Here is a 23,541-nt window from a genome sequence, read left to right on the forward strand (position 1 = left end):
TCCACTTATCTTTTTCATGGCATTTCCAGTCCTGTATACTATGCTCAGTTGATTCTTTCCCAATCTGAAGACCATAATATTTCTTCTATCACATGGAAGCTGTTCTGTAAGCCTTATCACCTTTATTACTCGTCCTTTATCCTCTCTGAAACAGTAGCATCAGAATCACTCACCACGCTGAAGATGAAGAGTAAATAAGGGCTACACATACAAATAATTTCTAACTCGATTTGGTGGACTTTCTCACTACTGTTGAGCACTAGCTGACAAATTCAATTTAAGTCAATGGAATTGGAATCTGCGCAATTTCAAGCATTTAACAAATAAATATATAAATAAATAAGAAAAATGGCAATATGGTTTTCCATAACCCAAACTACAAAATCATAAAAAGCAAAGTCCTTTAAGTCCTCTAATAATTCATAACAAATAATTTAATAAATAAATTACTTGCTTCTGCTTTTTTTTTTTTTCCAGAATCATTTGTAGTCCATTTGTAGCCAGCTGCAACACAAAGATCAGTTAAGACTGGATAGATATCACTGTAGTATACTGTATCCAAATGCCATTGTGAAGCTATTCAGAAGAATAAAGGTAAACAACTTATATTTCTTATCTATTATATCTTTATATATTTTAGGCATAAAATACAAAACAAAAAGATTGACAGTCTTCAACAGATGGCTGACTCCTAAGTTTTGCCTGGATATGGCTTCATCACTTCAATTATGACTAGATTTGACAAGTTTTGATTATGTATTGAGGTACGTGATTCTTACATGCAATCACACAACCAAAACTATTCCACTGATAATGAAAAAAATACATTATATAACTATAAATTATTTCTGCTAGAAAATTTGTGCATATATTTACACGTATTTTCTGAAAAAGCAAGTCAGAAGGGGCAGGCTGAGGATGTGCATTCCTGTACATACACACTCTCTACACACTCAATGCTATGCCATGCAGATATGCATTTTGAGTAATAATTTGGAAATAACATATGAAAAATAGTATAATTCCTTGAGCTGCCAGTAATGCCACTGAAAACCTCTCCATCTATTGATTATATAGAAGCCCAGATAGCAAGTATCATTTTGCCTACTTCAAGCTCTATAATAAGAGGAGTGATTCCAGAAGTCCTCAAAGCAAGTCTAATCCTGCTCTCTATTCGGTTATTTAATATCTCAGAAGGAACATACTGAGGCAACACGATAGCAGTTTTGAAAAACCTGTGAAGAAACAGAGAACTGGAACACAGAGAAAGTGCTTTGGTGTAGGGGGACACCATCGGAGAACTAAAAGGTGACAGTCTTTCTGAAACTAAGTCACAGAAGGTAGGATAGCATTTACAGTTAGCCTTAATAACAGAATTTATTCTTTCCATGTGAGTTTTGGCCTGTACTGTATCAAGAAAGCAAATGATAGGATTTTTCAATTCTGTTTTATTGCTCTTCTGAATGCATTCTTCACATTTGATTGCACCATCTGGTTGGCAATTTGCCTGCATGTCCTTCCTGCTTTCTTGGAAACTAAGCGTAGATGTGCTCAGGAAAGAAACAGGAGACACTGCCACTCAAAGAGTTGCATGAGTCATAGAATATCCTAAGTTGGAAGGGACCCATAAGGATAATCGAGTTCAGCTCCTGGCTCCACACAGGACAATCCAAAAATTAGACCATATGACTAAAAGCGTTGTCCAGACACTTCTTGAACTCTGGCAAACTCAGAGCTGTAACCACTTCCCTGGGGAGTCTGTTCCAGTGCCCAACCCTGCTCTCAGTGAAGAGCCTTTTTGTGATATACAGCCTGAACTTCCCCTCTCGGAGCTCCATGCCATTCCCCTGGGTTCTATCACTGGTCACCAGAGAGAGGAGGTCAGCGCTGCCCCTCTGCTCTCCCTTGTGAGGAAGCCATAAGCCACAATGAGGTCTCCCTTCAGTCTCCTCTTCTCTGGGCTGAACAAACCAAGGGACTTCAGATGCACTTCAGACATCTTCCCCTCTGGACTCTTCACCATCTTTGCTTAACTGCCTGATGGTTTACTTTTGGATATGCGTAGAAGCACTCATTCTTCACAGAGCTAGTGGTACCAATCTCAATCCTCTCTCATTTTGGGAGAATGAATTAAGTATCAAGTTACTGAATAAAAAAGGAACTCTGACCACCACTGTTCCAAAGGAAACCCAAGACCATGGCCAAGTAGAAACCTTCATAGACTAGTTTAGGTCTCTCCATAAACAGCTCTTATATACCCTGTTCTTACCTACAAACATTGCCTCCATTCATCATATAAGGAACCTAAGCTGTGAGTTACTCAACAGAGTGAGGCATTGTAACATTCAGTCTAAGGTGGGATGCCCCTTTCCTCTCTAGAAACCGGTGCCTTTTTGTCTGGCAGTTCGAGCCATATCACAGCGCTGAAATCCAAGACAGCACACTAGTGTGACAGCTTGCGCAGGGCACTGTGGTGGTCTCAACTGTTCATTTTGCAAACATCGGCCAGTGCATCATCCTTCACCCAGCTGCCTCCTTTTCTTTGCATCTTCTCTTCAACTACTGTAGTGAAATGAGGACCCACAAATCATAAGCAGAACTTATTCATTCGGTTTAGATAGTTGGAAAAACCATTGTGCTCTGTGAGCCTTGCAACTTACAAACTAGACTTCATGATGGGCAGCTAAATCTGTGAGATTCAAACCTCAGCAAAGCTGTTTCTTCACTCTTTCCACAGAAATCTCTCCTTATCGTTTAACTTCACACACAACACTTTTAACATCTACTGCACATCTCCAGATCTCCCTTCTCTCCCATAGAACCAAGCTCTGCCATTCTCTAGCTGCTGGCTGGTGCAGAGGCAGTCTCTGCTCATTTCTGAGCTATATATGAATTAATTGGGTGCCATGATATCAGCTGAGTATTTTTCGAAATAGGTCTTTGCTACCACAACATAAATAATCATAAAAAATTGCAAGTTTGTTTTTTGTCTTTTTTTTTCCAAGCAGGAAATGCCCCTGCTTTTTCCCTTAAGACCTTACTATTTGTTAGGTCAAAGCTGTGCAACCAGCAACAACTCTTATGTTCAACACTGCTCTGTGCAGCTGTGCCTGTAAAAGCTTCTGCAACACTGAAGGAATGCCAGTCTTTTCAAATAGGATGCAACATATGCATTTATATACAGAGATTATTTTAAAAAAAGAAAAAAGTAGAGCACTCTTAAAAACATCCCAAGTACAAAACAACAGTTTTCAGCATTAAAAAGACAAGTATTTACCACAGTTAATACACTCATAGTGTCTTAAATACAACCATTATTCTACATTCCAACTATTGAGACATACTGCAGTACCCAATATGCCAGAGCACTGTAACTGTTAGTAAATGATGACTTTTTAATGGGAAACCCTGTACATGTTAAAAATATGATACTCTCCCTAATCCTATGTAGCTGGAGATATCTTATGCAGATCATGAAGATTTAGAAACCTCTGAAAAACAGATGTGCCAAGCAACCCACTAAAAGCAAGCATATATTGAATTTATTTATTAATTTATACGGTGCCCATCTCAAAGCAGAGTCTGTACAGAATAAACAAAAATTAAACCAAACTGGGCTCAGAGCCAAGAGAAATCAGCTATACCAATAAAGTGGGGGAGTGTACAAGAAAACTATTCCAAAAAGACGTATGTGTGTTTCCAGATACTGTGCTTGGTGGACACACCACAATATCAATCCTGGAAGTAACAGAATTACAATTTACACTAAGGATGCTAATATTTGAGGGTGGGAGAGAGTAATTATGACGGAGTTAATTTACAACTATGGAAAGCCACAGAGCAGAGGCAATTACAGTGGAAGAAATACAAAGTGTGTGAGTTTGGAATGAAGATTGAGCATGTATACCATCACATAACAGCTACATGATTTCAGCTCTAACTATTGATCATTTCCATTTTATTCTCTGCTCATAACATGTAAATGAGAGGAAAATATTGCAAATATCATGTGAAGGCTTTCTGGTGGGTATTCCCTCAAATATACAAAACTCTTGTTCTGTCACTGCCCTCTTTCCCATATTTTATTTATAACACATCAGGGTTTTTAGTCCTTTTTAAAATTTTGATGACTTAGATGAATAATGATGAGGTAGCTGCCTAAATACAGAGCTACTATGAAGAAATGCCTCCGAGATCTAGAAAGAGGACCACAGAGAAGCACACTTTGTTTTTAAAAGGCACAAAGATAAAGCCACACAATTAAAATGGCTTTTGGCTGCATCACCTCTCCTGATTTTGACTCTTCTTTCATTATTATGCTATTTTATCCATACCAATCACAGGGTGAGGCTTACAGTCTTTTTTTTTTTTTTTTAAATTCTCCCTCCCAGGATAGCCCAACATCAGCTCTGTTTGTGACACATGGAATTTTACATGTTTTTTCAGTGAAGATGTTTCCAGCAACTCCCCTACCCTCCCAGTAATCTACACAGTTTCTCAGAGTTTCTGCCAAGCAATCCCCTCCTTATAAAGCTAACGACAGCTTCAGCAACAGGTTCAGGTTCTTCACCATGGAATAAGATTTTAAATCAGATTCAACACTCAGATTCTGATTAGAGAAAATTATATCTTTTTTTTTTATACTTAGTGGTTTTGAGCTGTTTTTTGAGCTGTTTGAAGTTTTACTGAATTGTGTTACAGTGATACTAGCAGAAGCACTGATGCTACTGATACAGAGTCCAAGCGAAAACGTAAACAGAGTTGAGGCATGAAAAAGGTATATGCTATAAATAGTTGCAGAAGATGAATAGCAATCAATAGCATGTGACCTAATTCAATTAATTTTACATTGCTTATAATATAAATACACTAAGAAATATCATTCTGGAAAAAAAAATACTGAAATATGTAATTTCTAAAATACTGTTTTCAATGTCTTTCCACTCCATTTAGCATTTTGAAAATTGCTAGCTAAATTCTGTAACAATATGAAGAGTTTAATTAATCTCTTACAAACATAATATAAAGGAACATGCTATCCCAGATTTCTTCTTAATTATTATTATAAAAAAAACTTTCAAATTAGTAGATAGGACAGTAAGTCAAAATCCTTGACACAGTTGCATGAAGCCTTCACAGTTAACATTATTTCTGGTTCCATATATTTATACCTATATCTAAATATTTATTTCAAATACTGAGTTGGTTTCATTAATAACGTTATATTTCAGGGGAGGAAACTTCCCCTCCTGCCTCACCAGGTAAGTACCTGCATACCCATGAGTGCAGAGAAAGTCATACACACTAAAACCATTTATTTTCACAGAAAGTTTAACACAACACAACTTCAGCTCCTATGATTAGAAAATATTTTCCCTTTCATATTAATACAAATCTCTTATTGATTTAGATCACAGTTGAATCCTGAATTGGCTTTATCGGAAATGAAGCTGTTTATACTTCTAATTATAACACACTGTTTTCATTTGCCCTTTAAACAACTATAGCAGACTGGGATGCAACTTTCTCTCCTGGGTGTTTGCTTCCAGAGAATCACTATTTTCTGAAAGTTTCAGCCCCAGAAAAAGTTCCCTAACATTCACTGCCTTCAAAGCATGATACCAATAGTGTACAGTAAACACAGACTGAGATCACACCTTAACCAAGGAAGCAAAAAGAAATGGCTAACTGCTCACTAAACAGTATTTAATTTTATGTGCCAAATCAGGTTTGTTCCCCCAGAAACATACAGTGTTCTGATCATGTAGTTAGCATCATATCACTGTAAGCATGGACAAGGGACATGAATTAAGGTTACTAACTTATTTCTAGTATTTCCTAACTTTGAAGTTTCTAACTTTGCAAGTTCAAGATGTTAATGAAGTTCTCTCTATGCAATACTAGAGCACATATCTGTTTAACTGATTTCAGTGCCAGAGAACAACTGATAAATCAGAAGCATACAGTCATGAAAAGCCATTCACATGCCAGCTGTGATGACTGCTGTGGCATTTGCCATAGTTTACAGGTCTGAATTGCTATTTATTAACATTAATTTCCCAATGTGCAGCCATTTTTTCAGGCACTTTCCAGGGTCAGCTCTTGTACCACGTAACTTAAACCTGTTTTCATACGGAGTCTGTTCAAAATCTCATTACTGAAAATGGGAACAGTTCAACTGATGTGGGTTAAAAATCAATGGATTTTGCAAGAATGTCCATATTTCAGAATGTATAAGCTACAACTCAGCTAGGTACTTGGGTATGTGCATACTAATTGCATACTAATAGTCCTTTGCTTATCAGAGGGAGTACTGATATTCTTGAAATGAATCAAACACACCTATAATGCCAAGTAGGAATTCACACTAATTTAGGGAAAAGAAAGAGCAGAGGGGAGGTTAGGCACATGATAAGCAATGCATCCGTTATTTTCTTACAGGCTATAAAAACAGAAGAAAAGATATAGAAGAGTATTAGAAAAACAGTAAGGGAAAGGGTTCAAGAACGTACACTCAGGATGTACATAAAGCCTACAGAAAGTTTCTTATTCTTTTTTCCCCAAAGGCTCTGCAAGAATTTTTGTACTGCCAAAGCTTGCAGCTTACCAGCACATGGGAATCCAACAACTTGAGAGCAACTCAGTATTAGACAGATAACACTTGTCAGTGAAGTTCAAAGCATTGGAATACAGAATCTTAGATTTGTCCTTTGGTTGTTTGGTGAAGAACAACAGCTGATCATTTAACTCCACGCATAAAAACAGTGGAATTCATTTTGACCAATGACGTAGCAAATGTGTCAATATAATCCACTGCATTAGAGTTGGGACCAAGCCTGCAAAATCTCATCCATGTGAATAATCCAACCAACAGAGTCTAGATTAAAGGATACACACACACACATAAAAACAGCATTTAGGGTTTTCAGCTAATCATCTTAGAAAGAGATTATGTTCATATAAACATCCAAACTTCTAGGGCACTCATTAGAAGCAAAGTGCAAAGCTTTGACCAATACCATGCTGGCACGTAAGTTTCGTTGTGAATTAATCAAGCTCTCTTTCAGAATTACACAATCATCCCTGTGTATACCCGAGCTTCCTAAAATTTGCAAAAAGCTTTCTAGCCTTTGAGTTACTGCTTTTCTGGGGTTTATCAACTGCTCTTAGTTTCTTGGCACACCTCCAAACCCATCTGGCTAGTAGCATGAACCCAGTGATCTCGACATTAAAAATTCTATCTAAAAAAGCCAAATACCTTTCTTACTGTCATGAGCAGTTCAAGCTTTCAATACACCAAATTGCTCTCTCCTGCAGCACACACACATACGCACACAGAAAAAAACATGGTCTCAGCACAGCACACACACAAATGACCCCACAGCATTTTGTTTGCTGTCACACTTAACCTCGCTATTTTAAAACCAATGTTTCCTATATTCAATAGTAATTGGAAATGGCCTTCAACAGCCTCCCAAGAACACAATTATATTATATAATGATATCTGAGAATTAGCAAGACACCGTATCACCTTGTTTATCCGTAAGTAAAGGGGTATGATGAATGAGAAAGTCTGATCCTAGCTAATGCCTTTCTGACCACCAAAATTCACTAAATGGATGATCGTAATTGCTTCCTAGCGCTCCTGAAATACTATATTCACAAAACTTTGCTCTTATAATCTATATAGCCAGTCCTATTTAAAAATAAAATCCATCTGCATATACTTCGGGCCTCACTTTAATGAAATTCTATCCTTATTGTAGATATGGCCACACAAACTATGGAAGTGACATTACTAAGACCAGGATTTTCACTTACATAAAATGCTGTTTTAAGGGAAACCTGACATTTTGGTAAAGTAACCTTGAACTTAGTGACAGGTAGGACACTAACCTCACCATTGCCAATGCCCAGATAATGCATAATTGTTTAATCTTGCATAAGTTCTCATTGAAATATTTTTTTTACATGATTCAGAGTAATAATAAACATTATTTAACACAGAACATACTTTTTTTTGCTTTTCTACATTAAACTGAATTTAAGGACCAAAAAACCCCACATACGTGCTTTTACATCTTAAAGTGCAAATGTTATCTGTAGCTGAGATCCACGTTAAGAGGTGCTGTAAGCATTAATTTATTAATTGCTTTAACTGACAGAGAGAAATGAAGCACCTTGAGGTTTCCCAATTCTAATGAGATCTCCAGTGCCCAGCATTTAGCTGTCAAAACAAACTTACCATAAATTGCAGCTTGCACTTGTGACGCACAGTCACAGAAGCACCAGTTTTCTTGAAGATGGGACATGTTAGGGATTCCACTGCACTGGCTGTTTTGCTGCTTAACCTGTTTTTCCTTTCAAGGGAGAAGGCTGCTGCTCTACCATGCCTTGAGCGCACTTGGAACTACAACTGCTGCATAATGAACACGCCTGTTGCTGCCAAGGTTCAGAAAACATTTGGGCACAGGTGTCGGTTCCTTGTCAGTCTCCAGGGCCAATAAATGGAATCTCTGCAATGTAAAATGAGACAATACATTCACAAAGTCATTATGTTTTCCCAGAACATGCAAAGCTCCAAAATAAATGCATTTCAAGCCTTCTAACACCCCCATATTCATAAGACTCATTACTGTTTTTAATTTTGCTTGCTGCTTATTTACTGTTTTCTCTCTTGCTTTATAGCCCTGGTGAAATTGCTGTTAATTGATGCCTTAAATGAAAAGAGACAAAAAAAAGAAAAAAAAAAAAAGAACACAATTCCAGAGATGCTTGGTCCCTAACTAATCCTACCACAGACTCACTGCTGCCAAAATGGCACCATATTAAAAGGTTAAAAGAACTTCTTCCAAGTTTCTGTATCCTCTTTAATCTCTCTTGTCAATCTTTTAAAGTGGCTTTTTGGCAGTGAAAGTAGCCATCTCTGTCCTGTGACAAAATACTTTCGACAGAAGAGATGACCTTACAAGCAAAATGATGATGTCTCTCTAATGACTGCAGCTGTCTTTGCATTATTTTCATAGGAACAAAGTCCCTCCGAGGAATGAGAAATACTACAACTTTTCCCTGCAACTAAATTTTTTATCCCCTAAAATAGCAGGATTATCAGCAGACTCTCATACATTAGTTTCCCAGGAGGCCTTCCCCCTGATTCCTTACTAATTTTTGAATAGCACATTGCCCAAGACACAAAGCCCCACTCCCACACGTGCCACAGAAGCTCCATTTGGTTTTGTTCTTGTTAATGAATCATATTCTCTTTATATAGAAAAGGCTCCTCTGCCCTTGAAAATCCTGCTGAATATCTGGAAGCTGACTGCATACCCCAGCACGACCTGTAGCCATCTCCAGTGACAATGCCACCAGCTTACGTCCATCAGCTGCACAGATGCCAGCTTTGCTCAGCCTCAGAACATTCCAACAAACCCAGACTGTTCCACGCATAATTTCAGGATGCTTATCCCACATATCCTTAGATGGCTTAAAAAAGTATTTGTCTAGGCTAAGTTATCTGTAAATTCACATTCATTTTAGTTCAGTTTAATTCTACTGAACAGTATTTCAATAAAGCAGCAGATATTGCCAAGTAGTGGTGAATACGTTAGAATACAAGTCATTCGCATTTGCCTGAAATCAAAGATACTACCAAACTGACTTGTAGGTTAAGAATAAAGATCTTCACAAACTATGTCAGGTATGTTATAAAGATAATATCTGCACAGTATCAATGCTTAGCCTTACTTCTCCACTTCTCTTACTACACTGCCTATAGTTTTTCTTACCCTATTTGAGGTTGTATGTACAACTCTGCTACTGATATAACATATCCCAAACCCAGTAAAGAGTCTTTGAATCAGTTTTGCCTCAATGTTTTCTCACATAGCAAACCAATAAAATGCACAACACACAAAAATGAGGACATTAAGGCACAGAGGTCAATATGACTTGCTCAAATCACTGAGGAAAACTGTTCGGAAAACACAGTTCAGTTCCCCAGCCCAGCACTGTCTGCTAATAAAAAGCACTGGTGATGTGCATGTAGCAAACACTGCTAGGAAGGCAGCTTTTCAAAATGATTTCTTTCAAGATCATTAAATCTACAGTTGTCCAAGCTTTTGGGAAGTTAAGGAAGAAAATTATTGTTTTAATTGGGTACCAGTAAACAAAGTATTTTATATAAAATGAAAGGAAATTAATAAAAAAACAAAAACCTTCTGCCCCTAGGACCAGGCTCTCTGTTGTAAAACAATCTAGAAGAAAGCTGTTTCTTCAGGTAACATTGCCATCCACTGAAGCATCATTCCATCTTAAGGGTCAGCTTTTGGTTGTTTGGAACCACAACAAGCAGCACTTACATCACTCGGAAGCTGATAATAACAGAGGAAATGCCCAAGCTGCCCAGATTCCAACCCAGTTCATGGGGACACATCTCTAGGAGTTGGCACAAATTCAGCGTTAGCCTAAAACTTCAATTCATACATTTTTCTCTCCCACAGGAAAATGACAGATTCTCAATTTTACACATTATCAATGGCCCTCGAAGGTATGTAGCAGGGTCAGGCACAGAAGATGCCACAAAATCATCAAAGCACAGTCCAGCTGCATCTCAACGTACGCACAGGATATCAAGCACTCCATTAAATACAACCCAAGAGTAAAAAAATATGCAGTAAAACCAGTAACAATATATATTATATTTATATATTAACATTTATATATAAATATTAATTAATATTTATTAATTAATTATTAATATTAATTAATAAATATTTTATATATTTATATATATTAATATATTTATATATATTATATAAATTATAACAATAAAGAATGGTATACAATTACTCATTTCCCTCACAGGAAAACAAGCAGTATAGGAAAGCAACAAGATCAATGAAATATCAGCCATTCCCAGCCACCGCTTGGTTTCTCCCACTCTAAATTCTTTCGTCTTGTGACGGCATAAATGACAACAAGATTGGAAAGGATGGTTTCCTCAGGAAATCATCAGGAGCCAGGCGAGTGGAGAAGATTTCTAAGGGTAAAATGATGCAAAAACATACACTCTGTTGTTTCAAGGAAATGTGAATTTAAATGGTACTGATAAAATGAAACAGTGAATATTCTCTTCGCAGCACACAAAAGATTGATTTTTTTATACCATCTCTATCCACAAACATTGGGGGAAAAAAAAAAAAAACTTTAGGCTGTACCAGGCAGCAATTAACTGAATTACTTCTCAACATCTGAGACAGTTAGTGGAACTCACAATAATTGGGTTTTGCATATGAAATAATCATTGGCTGCTGAGGTATTTTCAGCTTCGTGAGACAAAACATGAAGTTGCAAAACAGTGATTTCTTCACAGAGATAAAAGCCCTATCAGCCCCACAGCATCATTGGTTAAATGTAGAGGCATGTGTGAGCAGACACACACACAATTCATATGCGTGAAAAAAAACCTACAGGCCCAGGACATATTTAATACAACAAACATCTTGGCATAATTTGTTACGTTGGCTACTAAAAAACATTAATCTTGTTTTTGTTTGTTTTCAAATGGATTTCGGTTTTGTGGCTTTAAGTGAAAAGTCTTTCAGATTAGCTGATAAAAATAGCAATTTTTACAAAAGTAACCTGTTCCTTTGGAACCTTGCAAATTAGTCAAGCATATTTCTTGAGAAATAAAAGGCCTCTTACATGAACAAGGTTCGCTGTACAAAATGTTCATGGGGCTTAAATCTGCCTCCATTAAAACTAAATATTCATCAGCTATGATTTAACTGTAATATAGGATTGCTAATAGTAGCTTTCAAAAATATTTATTTTTTTTAATGGAAAAGTTTAAGTATGAAAATTGTTAAAATCCAAGTCCAGATTTAAGAAATCTGTTATGAGTGAGTATTGGCAAAAATCACACACTGCACTACTAACAGTGTGAGGCAGCAAACGCTATGCTTTTTAAGAACACATTTTCAGTTATTACTATAAAATTGTAATTAGATAGTAAATTACAATGTTAATATTCACTTTGAACAAATAAGTGTTTGTAGTTGTAGGACTGGGCATTATTATGGTAGCGCAGGGACCTATTCGCCAAATAAGACATAGACTTTCTTCATAAAAGTTATTCTATTCTGTAGTTTCTTCTTATGAACTTGCACAAAATGCTAGCTTTTTATGTGCACTATTTGCTGAAGTCATCTTCACCAACATCAAAATCTATATTTCCCTTTGGGACAGAGCCAAAACAAGTATTTTTCTCATCTGGTTCCACTAGCTAAAGAATACAAAGAAATGAAAGAATCATTTCTCCCACACAGAGAAAAGATTATGTAAATGAAATGACAAACTCCCATCAGTTGTACAGGAACTTTAGCATTTTTTCATGGGGAAAAAACAAAAGCTCTAATAGCTTCCATGAATCACTACAATATACTCTAATATACTAGTAATATATTATATGCTACACATAACTATATGTATTACATATACATCATGTATAATATTAATAATACTACAATAATATACTATAACATACTTCAATTTTTTTAACAACATATATTCCATCTAGAATATCAGTAGTATATAAAAATAATAATTATTTAGCTTCAATGACTTTTGTGATTTTTCCGTTACCTTTTCCACTTTCAAGAAGCAGTTCATGTTGCAGTTGAAGAAGTTATTTCAGAACACGTACAAAAACAGTTTATTTTCCATTTTGTATTGGAGGAATGATTAAAAAAACACTATTCATTATGAAAAATCATTTGCAATTCATTTTGCAAATCTACTGTTTATAAAAGTTGAAATTTTAGATAAAGCGTCTCTAAAAGCACATTAGAATGCTGTTTAATGGTGAACCTTTGTAAATTATATTATGGATGCATAAATTATGTTTTTAACTATGATTCAGTAATCTCTAGAAGAATCATAGGCTTCACCACACAGTAGTAGGTGCACACAGAGATGTCTCATTCAATGTGCATAATTTCTTGTAAGAGATGTGTAAGAACGTAAATTCCATGCTCCTTTGGAATTTAAGGAATAACCACATTCCAGTGTCAGAAAGCAATGATACAGGAGCCATATTCTGCACAGAAGTTTGGTAGGACTGAAACTGGACAAGTAATTCCACTTTTGGCAAAAAGCAGACCAAACCAGGAAAGTTTGATTTTAAAATTACAGTGATTGATTGACTCTGTTCATGGCTTTAGAGCATTAGGATAAGTCCCAGGAGACACGGATGAGCAAGCAGAGAGGAGGTAGGGCTGCCAAAAGGTGTGTGATAAGTACATCTATCATATAGTTTTGCAATTTATCTTCTACATCTCCAATTTCTCATATAGCCCCCATTTGTAATCACAAAGTGAAAAATTAGGAGGCATGTGATAAATTAATTTGTGAATTGTGATCTCTAATAAGTTAATCATGTATCCACGCAATTTAAATCTAGCTTCTAATCACAACTACTCTTTCTGGGTGAAAACTAGCAAATAAACAAAACAAAACAGAAAAAAAAAAAAAAAAGAGAACGTATAAGAAAGTCCAAAATGAAAAAAATTAGAAGACAGAAAATGTGTTTCCGCAATGTAAATGTACTTTCAGAACTTATCCACTTTATCCACTATTTCTGAAATGGTGGATTTCAACTACACAACTGAAAAGATTCCAGAATTACAAACCAAGTAGGAAATCTGTGACCAAAGTGAATAATCTCTTAAACGGAATTACCTTAAAGTAGTGCTAATATTATTGACCTATTCATCCATTTATTTAGGACTTAACGCATTCCAAAACAGCTTAGCCATTTCTTATGAATATTCTACTCAAAGTTAAGTTCTTTCTTGTTTTGAACCACAGTAATCTCGGAATTTGAAGAACGTATTTTTATTTCTGTTCATTTTGGTTCTTAAAATTGAAACATTGGTTCTAATTGCATTTAGGAAACTCAGTACACAACTACATTGGATAAGTTAAGTATTTCCCTAGTTTGGATGAGATCCATTATTTTCACGAATTTATCTCATTTTTTTTGTTATCATTTATTTTTACTATCAGATTAAATGCACACTTTTTGTTTGTTTTTCCTAATGCAATTTTGTGGTATACTCAGAACAAATGGAATAGTTATTGTTGTAATTATTTTTTTCCCTTTTGTTTTTTTATCCTGCTATTCTCATTATTTACTACTTTTAAGATGCCATTTACTGAGTATACAAGTGCACATACTCTAAACATGCAAATGTATATGCCCCGAAACCCTTATGTATGCACACATACTTTTAGAAACATCAGTCACCTTTCATTTCTTCTGCTGTTTGAAAGAAGTAGATCTAAATAATAAAGTTACTTATTTTTTATATTTAGAAATCTTCAGCTATTCTTCCCTATCCTAAATGACTGAGCCAATTCACTGAATGAAATTAAGTAAACTCACATTCCAAGTTGATAGCTGAACATCAAGTTGAACCATGTCTGGTACTTAATAGACTGTAAAATATTGAAAACACTTGTTTAAATATTCTTGTAAATTCCAGACCTAAGCACGGAATTTCCAACATAAATAGTCACAATTGTCATTCTTGTAGGTGAAATTAACATATGAATTGACAGAGGGAAAAATTTTTAGAGTCCAACTCCACAGTAAAATCTTGATTCCAATGTAATTCCTATGGGAGCATTGCCACCAATTTCTGTCAAAACATTCAAACCTCATATCTTAAAATATAAATTGCAGTGGATGTAAACTTAATTCTTTGCTTAATCAGGTGGTTGGAATCTGAATTCGTATAATCCTTTACTGTATCTCCGGAAGAATTCTTTTCTGGCTTATTGAAAAAATTGATGTCTTTGAGCGTGCTATACAGGTACAGTTGTGAGTCTTGCACACAGTCATCCAGTAAAAAGAGAAAAAAATTTCTATTTTGAAACATCTCAAATCGCTGATGGAGATGGCAAAAAAAAACCCTAATCTTCATCAAGATACTTACAACTGCACACAAAACATTGAGGAAGGCCAATTTATACCACCAATTAAACTTTTGATCTGAATTGCTTACAGTAACTTTCCCATGACTTCAGTTTATCTCTGTATTTCTCTCCTTGCTGAAAACTAATTGAGTACAATACTTCATATTTCATAAAGGTTAAAGAAGCCCTCAGAGGGGAAGTAAAAGTTATTATTCTCAGCTAATAGAATACTCAGTATCACTAAAGATTAATTAGTGCTATTTTGGGGGCTTCTGACAGACCAATAAACTGACATACACTGAGCACATACAAAGAAAACAGAGTTAAAGAGAGTAAAATCAACATGCGTATATTGCGGCTCTTATGAAATGAACGAATAATCTCAATTCGTTTTGAGATTATTTGATCTCAATTCTCTGCACAACAGAGTGACAATGATACTTCTCTGGGCCTAGTTCTCACCAATTGCTGGTATATCTTTACCTACAATATGCAAGGAAAGAACAAGCAGGAAAATGCAAGTTGTTAACTGCGCTTCTACAGTTGGCCACTTGGATAACCGCAGTGAATGCCCTGATCCTTAAGCAAAAAGAAGGTTTGGCTTTTCCACGTTCACTGTCTGAATTGCCATGGGGTTGGGTCTGTTTAAGTAGTAGCATTCAGTCTACTAGATGTTTTATTGCCAAAAGGCACCACTTCTCTTACAGAGCAGTCATTTTCCTAATGGAGATGCCACACTAAAAATTGAGCCTACTGTTTTTAATGGCACGAGGTATTACATGGAATTCCCACACTGAATTGGAACAGCTTCACGTATGAACTCAGTTTATGCATCTTGATTTATTTTTACTGCATCTCAACCTTCCAAAACATGTATTGTTTATCTGACAGACAGAATAAGGCAATTGCTGCCTGCTCCTGTGCTTCTCAGAAGTTGTAAGCAATGCCATCTGGAGCAGACTATTAGCTGGAAAGTTGCCAAGAGGTATTCCATTAGTTTCCTAGGGAAAGAGGTCTTGTGTCATGCACAGGATTATGCTTTTTGAAGGCATGGCAACCAATGAAATAAGATCTTATGAAGCCACAAACTACTGCAGTAAATGTTAAGATTTTCAAAAACTTGCATTATTTACCATTTTTTCACCCCGAAGACAAGGAACTTTTATGACTGACACCATTTTGGCTAATATTGTGTGCATCTTGAAAGTATCACCGAAAAGACTCCACTGTACACTGTTGACAAAAGTTAGAATAGAAACAATATTTTCAAGCTCAAGTACATCATCCTGCTACAATTGGCAATGGAAACTGATTTCTTGATATAGTTTGGCAGTGCGAAATGATGATAAGATTTCAAGCCACAAAAATGGCTGAAGGAAAAAAGCTGTTGAAGAGGAGAAATCACACATCAGCATCATGATAATATGGTGGTACAAGCTACAGTAAACGCATAGATTAATATTTAGGTGATTCAGTTTGCTCTTGCTAAATTAAAAAGGCAATGATCCATTCCCCCTAATTCTGGAGATACATGGCAAAACACTACACTTACCTAAAAGCCCAAGTTGACTTTAGGCACTATTTATTTCTAATTGGAAACCTCATTTCAGACTCTGGCTTTTTGTTGATTTTTTTTTTCCTTTTCCAATACCATCATACTATGAACAGAGAATTAACCCAGATCTATCTACTGATCAATTCCACACAAAACTGCCATCTCCTTGAGCAGCATCCACTTCCATAGAAGATAATAGGCTGCAAGTATTCTCTTGTTGCAAGTGAAGAGTTATGGAAATTAATCATTTGTTTATTTATCACTTTCTATTTAACCTTTGAGCTAGCAAGGAAAGGGTTCACAGCCATTACTGTGAAACTGAATACAGCTTTTCTGGATTTCCTTTCCTTTTTCTTTTTTTTTTTCCCCTGAGAAAAGGTCCAGTGAGAGCAGATGCCCCAGTCTCCACCATCATCTAAAGAGGAAATAAAGTAAAAGCTGCTTCAGTATCTGTAAGGATTGACATGGGAGGAAATCTGTTTAGCTCCACCTTATAGCGAAGCAAATAAATTAAAAACCAGAAGCTATTTCTGCGGACTTATACAGCAAAATAAAGTGTGGAACAAGGCTGGTGAAAGAACAGGTTCTGTAAAGATATCTCAGTACTCTTCCATTGAGCTAATCTTTATTTCCAGACTGTTGGATGACTTAAGCCTGGCATAACTTTTAGCAATTTCATTTCCTTAAATAAAGAAAATCTCAATAGGAGATGCTTGGCATGTACGTCTGCTAGCTTTGGGCAGCACTGACATCAAACAATTTCACCTTAAGCACTAGTCTATAATTCAGTCCCAGATCCTAAATACAAACAAAACTATTTTCATTAAAAACAAAAAATCACTGCCAACAAAAGAAAATCTGAGTTCATGTTAAGGTAACAACTAAGGTGGAAAACACAAGACTTCAAAAATGAGGAGATACCACAATTTAGTTTGCACACATCATCTCATTTCAGCCTGATATGTCCAGATGCAGTCTTTAATTACGTAATTTTATGATATTTTTCCATGCAGTAGAATATCCTGAAAGGTGTGTTTTATATTAAATTCTGTTATGTACAATGTACACATATTGCATCTCCACGTTCTACACATTTAATAGCAATTCTCTTCTAAGACACACTCACGGCTGAGTTGTTCATTAAGCAATTTTTAAAGAGTTTTATGGCCTCATGAACAATATTTTTTTTTTGTGGAAGCAGACTAAATTGTTGTATGCTGTGATAATTACACCAAACTAATTGTAGGAAAAATTAGCAAGAGGTCAGACCAATTTGGTTTCACAAGAAAATATATGCTTTGCTTACACCTTAAATGATCTTTAGAAAATTAATCAAGTAAAACTGAGTCTCCTTAAATCAACACACAGAGTTTTCTGTACATTCACTGTGAAACAGGAAGTTTTAACACTGCTTTGAAAAATGTAACTTACTAAATGTTTTTTGATTATCATTTTGGTTTAAATTACCAATTAACTTTACCCTAGAGAATGAAACAACATGAGTCTCTTCCTCTTTACGGGTACATTAAAATGATACTCAAACACAGCAGGTAGAGAGAAACATCGATAACACAAGTATGTTTTTTAAATCTCTTTTACTACCAGCTATAACATTGTTCCAATAATGGTCTCTAATATTATGATACTCACATAAAATTTCTTTAGATTTCCTGTTTCTATAGTGATACAAGTTCTCCAGACAATGTAAAGTCCATTGTGAAGCTCTTATATAGGTGCCTTTGATGTTTCAAGTACGTCATTGAAGTGGTGTAAAAGAAATGCAGCTGCTATTTGAGTCAGAAGTGTTACTGCTGTGTTCCCAAACTCTGCTCTAGAGGTTTAGTTCACCACTAAAAAAGTAGACTAGAGTGACCTAAGCTCCAAGCAACTGGACTGCACTCTACTCAAGCAAATTTCACATAAAAGGAGAGCTATTCTCCTCAATTTCCTTGTTTGAGACTGTTTCTAGCAATATCTCTTACTGATAATAATTTGTATTAATTTGAAAGTTTTGTCAAGTATAGATGATATTTTGTGACATAAAACATAACACCATAACATAGTAACATAATACTCAGTTACATATAATACATATTACCATTTCCTAAAGGGCTAGAAAACTCCTCTGCTGTAACTGGCATTTCAATTACTTCAAATGAAAAGAGATTGCAAGTTGGTGCAAAACAACAATTACTTTATTTTCTAGTAAAATACTGTCCCCAAAAATATTTTCAGATATATGTTTATGAAGGAATTATTCCTTCAGCAGTCTTATTCTGACTGCATCACGTAAAATATTAAGCACATCATAAACACTAAACATAGCATAATACACGTAATACCAATGTTCACTAGTAAGAATATTTAATATGCAGTGGAACGACTTGAAGCAACTTTGCAAAAAGAAGAAAAAAAAACAGTTAAGGCCAATTATTTTGATCTGATGTCCCACCAAAGTGTTAACTAAAATTCAGTTTTTCCCACCAGAGTTCCTCCAAAAGTAATGCCTCCTATTTATTTTGATGAAAAATACAACAGCTACAAAGAGCACAATAACACTCTTTGATAGAGCAAATTCTAAGCAACAAAACGCTATTTTGCAACACAGTCATCACCGTTAGCTATGCAGTTTCACCAGCAATGAACAAAAGCCTGCATGCTGTGCTTGTAATAATCAGCAAGCGTTGATGAATGTCAGCGGGTACCACTTTTTCCACATGGAGGAATTCAATGACACAACTTTGCAACATCTGCACCTCCATATCAGATGCCACTTTGTCATACTGCCCCTCTGCTGACATGTTACATGGCAACAAAATGGAAGAGAACATTGGTGGGAAGGTTCAACCTCTACTGCCATACTACCAACATCCACCTCTGACACTATGAACCAACATAAGAAAATAGGAGGTATTACTTTCAGAGAAGCCCTCACACTTCTGCATTTTTCAATGCACAAAAGACGATGTTAGGTCTTTTCGACCAGTTGTAGCAAACACCTGATTTTTCCTAAATTATTATAAACGTACTTCCTTTGCACCTCATGGACTTAAGGATAAAAACAGCCAAATTTTTATTTTTGCAGGCATGAAGTATTCCTTGCAGTTATGAATTAGCACAACTACATTGTCTTTACTGGTCAAAGTACCAAAAAAAGTCACATATAGTGACCATCTTGCTGAAGGGCTAAAATAGCTCTTGTCGATCTTGTTTCTTTCATAATGTTTCAGTGAATTCAGATATAGAGTTTTGTTGCCACTCATACACTTCATTGTTTTTCACAAAAGATATCAAGGCAAACAAAACCCTGTGCACTTGAGAAATCCAGGCCCAAGCCTACATTGTTTTTTGCTATTTTATGGAAGTTTGTGTGCCCATTTATAAAAGATTTCTTAGAGAGACAACAAGAGTTCGTTTGGAGGGTACTGGACTGTGAGCCAGGAAACTTTATATGATGTTGAGCAAGTCAATTGCCTGCTGGGTGTCTTTGTCTTCCCCTTATCCCATGAACTCTTCGAAGCAGAGACTCTTTTAAATGAATAATTCTTGGAGGTGCCATTTACACTGTGGCTGTCAATGAGGTACAGCAGAGACAGATTTGTGGCAGATTTGCAGAGGTAGCTGTCCTCTGGTGCAGTGGTCACAGAGGTGGAGGAACCCTCAAGCGCACTCACATCTGCAGTGGCAGAGGAGAAATGGACATTTGCATTACAGCAATAAGCACTAATACAAATGGAGAGACCTGAAAACACACGTTAAATATCTCAATCTAGTGCTTATTAATGTCAAGGCACCTGTAATATGGATAACTCATTCCCTCACCTTGAAAGAGAAGTGTGTCACATGCCAGAAATGCACAGACACGGGATCTGCACCTCAGAACAGGCCACTTACAGCTTAAGGAGCAAAGACGATGCCACAAAGACACACAACATTTATTAAATCTTTAAACATTAGCTTCAGCAAAGTAGCTACAAGAAATGCCCTCAGAGATAGAAAATCTAAGAAAAATAGTACTGGCATCTAATTACAGCAGTAGAGTTTGCTGCTTTTATCTGTAATTGGACTGTATAGTCTTTCATTCTAATTTACTTTACATCTAAACTGTGATAATCAAGACAAGCAGAACAGAATGGCTTGTAACTGGCTATACCACCGACACCAGTTAATGCCTAATTATAACAACTAAATTAAAGAGGGGACTGTAAAGAGGTTGACTATCAGTTTGAAGCATTTAATTCTGTGGAAAGAAATAGAGATTTTAAATCCTAAGTAAAAAAAATCAATATTATGGCTCATTATATTGGTATTGCTAAACAGATTAATGAAATTAAGTATTTTGTTTTAAAAAAAAAAGTTTTATCATGATGTAAAGATGGTTTCAAACAAAACAAGACCAAAACAGAGAAGGAAGTTCACATTCCAGACCACTTTATAAACCAGTCTAATCTGGGAAAGAACAGTAGGTGGAATCGACTTTCCCAGGATATCTCTGAGGGTTGCAGAATATGTTACGTGACTGTGGATTTACTGCAGGACTCAAAAGAAGTGTACACATGGTATAAAACAAAGAAAACCCAGGATCCCGGGAAACATTTTGGTGTAAATCTGACTTTTAATTAAAATCTTTTTGAAAGCTCCAAATACAAATTAATTATCTTAGAAAGACAGGTTAACCGAAAAGAATAATGTTTCCTGCCAGAACGCATGCAAGTAAAGAAAAGGAATTTGGAAATGCTCAGCACCATTGAGCTCTAGCTAGCATAAATTCTAAACAAACTGTTTTAGGAATTACAATGTAAATTGGCCATCTACAAGTTGAACTGAGTACATAAGAATTCATCTTCTGGGATATGAAAAAGGAGCAAAGGAAATAAAAATGTTTGCAGTTAGCACTCTTACTAAATTGATCTGTAAAACTCCAATAGTAGGTGGGTGGGTAAAGAACTAGTTGGAATTCATGGTGCACCTAGCACGATTTGATCCATTCAGTATCTTTGATAGAAGGCAGTAGAAAAATGATAAGAAAAAAATGAAAAGATTCACCTTGCTAGACTTACAAACTTAACAAAAGTTGGTATCTGCTTTCATATGAGATTCATTAGCGCTTTTAGTCTTCAACATTTATAGATGACCCCAAAGTTGGTGTTTCTAATGTTCTAAGCTGCGTATACACTTAACATGCTCATCAGAGAGCTCATCTGTCTATGGAGTTTGCTCCTAAAGTTTTAGAACTTTTTGCCAGTTCCTAAATTCACTAACACAGAGACACAGCTCCTTCAGGAAGCAAGGCTTTTGCAGAAGGCTTTTGTCTTTGTCCAGCTTTCAGGTGCCACTGACACAGTAAAAAGGGGTTCCAATATACGCGTTGTCACCAAGGTGCTAACTGACTGGCTATCATGATATGCTACTCTGAAATAAAATGTATTGTGTCTACAAATTGAAATAGACCAGAAAATGAAATGTTCTTAGCATTGATGTTTCTGATAAGTAGAATACTTGAAAAATAAAGGTATCTGTGCTCTTCAATGCGCTCTGGATTATGAATTTTTTCTTCTAATAGAAGAGCAATAGTTGAAGCTCCTTAGACCTTACATCTCTATTGTTACTTTTTAAATTATTAGCAGGCAGTTAGAAGGAATTTCCATCTTTTTTTGCTTGTACACAAACTACAGAAGTACTGAGATCGAATTCCTAGAGTTTCATATACAAATGAAAAAAAAACCGAAACAAAAGGTGCACATCTTCAAATTGTACATTGTTGGTCAATAACCTACCATGTTTAAAGCATGCTACCAACCACCTTCCTGCACACCAGATATCCAAATGTAGAAGAGCCACTTCCTTCAAGTGACAAAGGCTGAAAACATTCCAAAGTACTTTACATGAGATGTGCTATGCAATCTTAATAACTTTATCCATGCATCATCTTGTAAAATTCAAAAACACGTTATAAATGAGGAAGTGGCCTCGGGACTGTATCTATAACAGATATTTTAATGACCCTAAGATGAAGACAAGTTCAAAGTAATCCTGAGCCCCAGGTCTGCACCCAAACTCTCTCAAACTCAAGTAGTTGCAGCTCTGAACCCTGGCCTGCGTTTTCAAGTCCTAGATGATCTCTATTGCATTTAATTACTATCAGCAAAGATAAAAAGAATATTCATATCAGATGTTAACAGAGCCTCTTAAAAAAACTACAAACGCTATCAATGGTCATAGATAGTAGTGGGTTTGGGTGCTATAAGTAAGAGTGACCGATCGCGTAAAGTGGTATGTCAAAATAGTAAAAACAAAAGGGAAAAAATATCTGCTATGAAGTTAGATGCTCTTGTTTCCCCTCCTCCCCTCTGACCCCAGTTTCATTTCTGACTGCACCTGCAGAATTCTACATCAAGCACAGATGAAAAGAGTGAATGGAATCTCATCCAAATTTATTAATGAAGATAGTCCCCAGGTGAATAGTAATACTATCCATCTTTTACAGGCAGGCAGATACAACAGTTTAAATTACTCAGAAAGAGTGGTTTAAAGACTCTGCTGGATTAAAGGTTTATTAGATTATGATATAGGCCTGGAAGCAAGCGCCAGCCATTTCACACACCTGAAAAAGCAAATGTGAAAGCACATCTATAAATTTGAGATGGAACTTCCTTTCTTCTGTGTCCAAACAAAACACAGCAAAACAAAACCAAAAAAAAAAAAAAAAGATTCACCTCCATACTGAGTACCTGAGACATTTACACCAATGCTCTCACAATTTTAAGAGCTCATAAATACGCCCCCTACTACAGAGCCCCTAATTTGAAGATAAATATTTCTTTGAGAGGAAGCGAAGCAAACAGAAACAGAGGATTCCTGCCAAGTCTTCAGACCCATATTTGCAACTTAAATCACTCAAAGACAAAAGCGTTCTTAGTGTATCTGAAACATTAATGACAGACTTCCTGAACTATCACACCTGTTCTCTTGCTGCAAGATTCAAAGCCCAAAGTGTCTGAGCCCACAA

The 23,541-nt window shown here is 36.0% G+C and overlaps 1 long non-coding RNA gene across 1 annotated transcript in view; it reads right to left on the reverse strand.

The window, feature by feature from the left end:
* The window catches only part of LOC110404217, a 214,642-nt gene that overhangs the window by 17,553 nt on the left and 173,548 nt on the right, over positions 1 to 23,541 (reverse strand). The window contains exon 10 of the long non-coding RNA XR_002442109.1: positions 8,247 to 8,517. This is a non-coding gene — a long non-coding RNA (uncharacterized LOC110404217). The remainder of the gene's footprint in view (positions 1 to 8,246; positions 8,518 to 23,541) is intronic.

Source organism: Numida meleagris, chromosome 10, assembly GCF_002078875.1.
Source record: "Numida meleagris isolate 19003 breed g44 Domestic line chromosome 10, NumMel1.0, whole genome shotgun sequence".
Classification (NCBI taxonomy): domain Eukaryota; kingdom Metazoa; phylum Chordata; class Aves; order Galliformes; family Numididae; genus Numida; species Numida meleagris.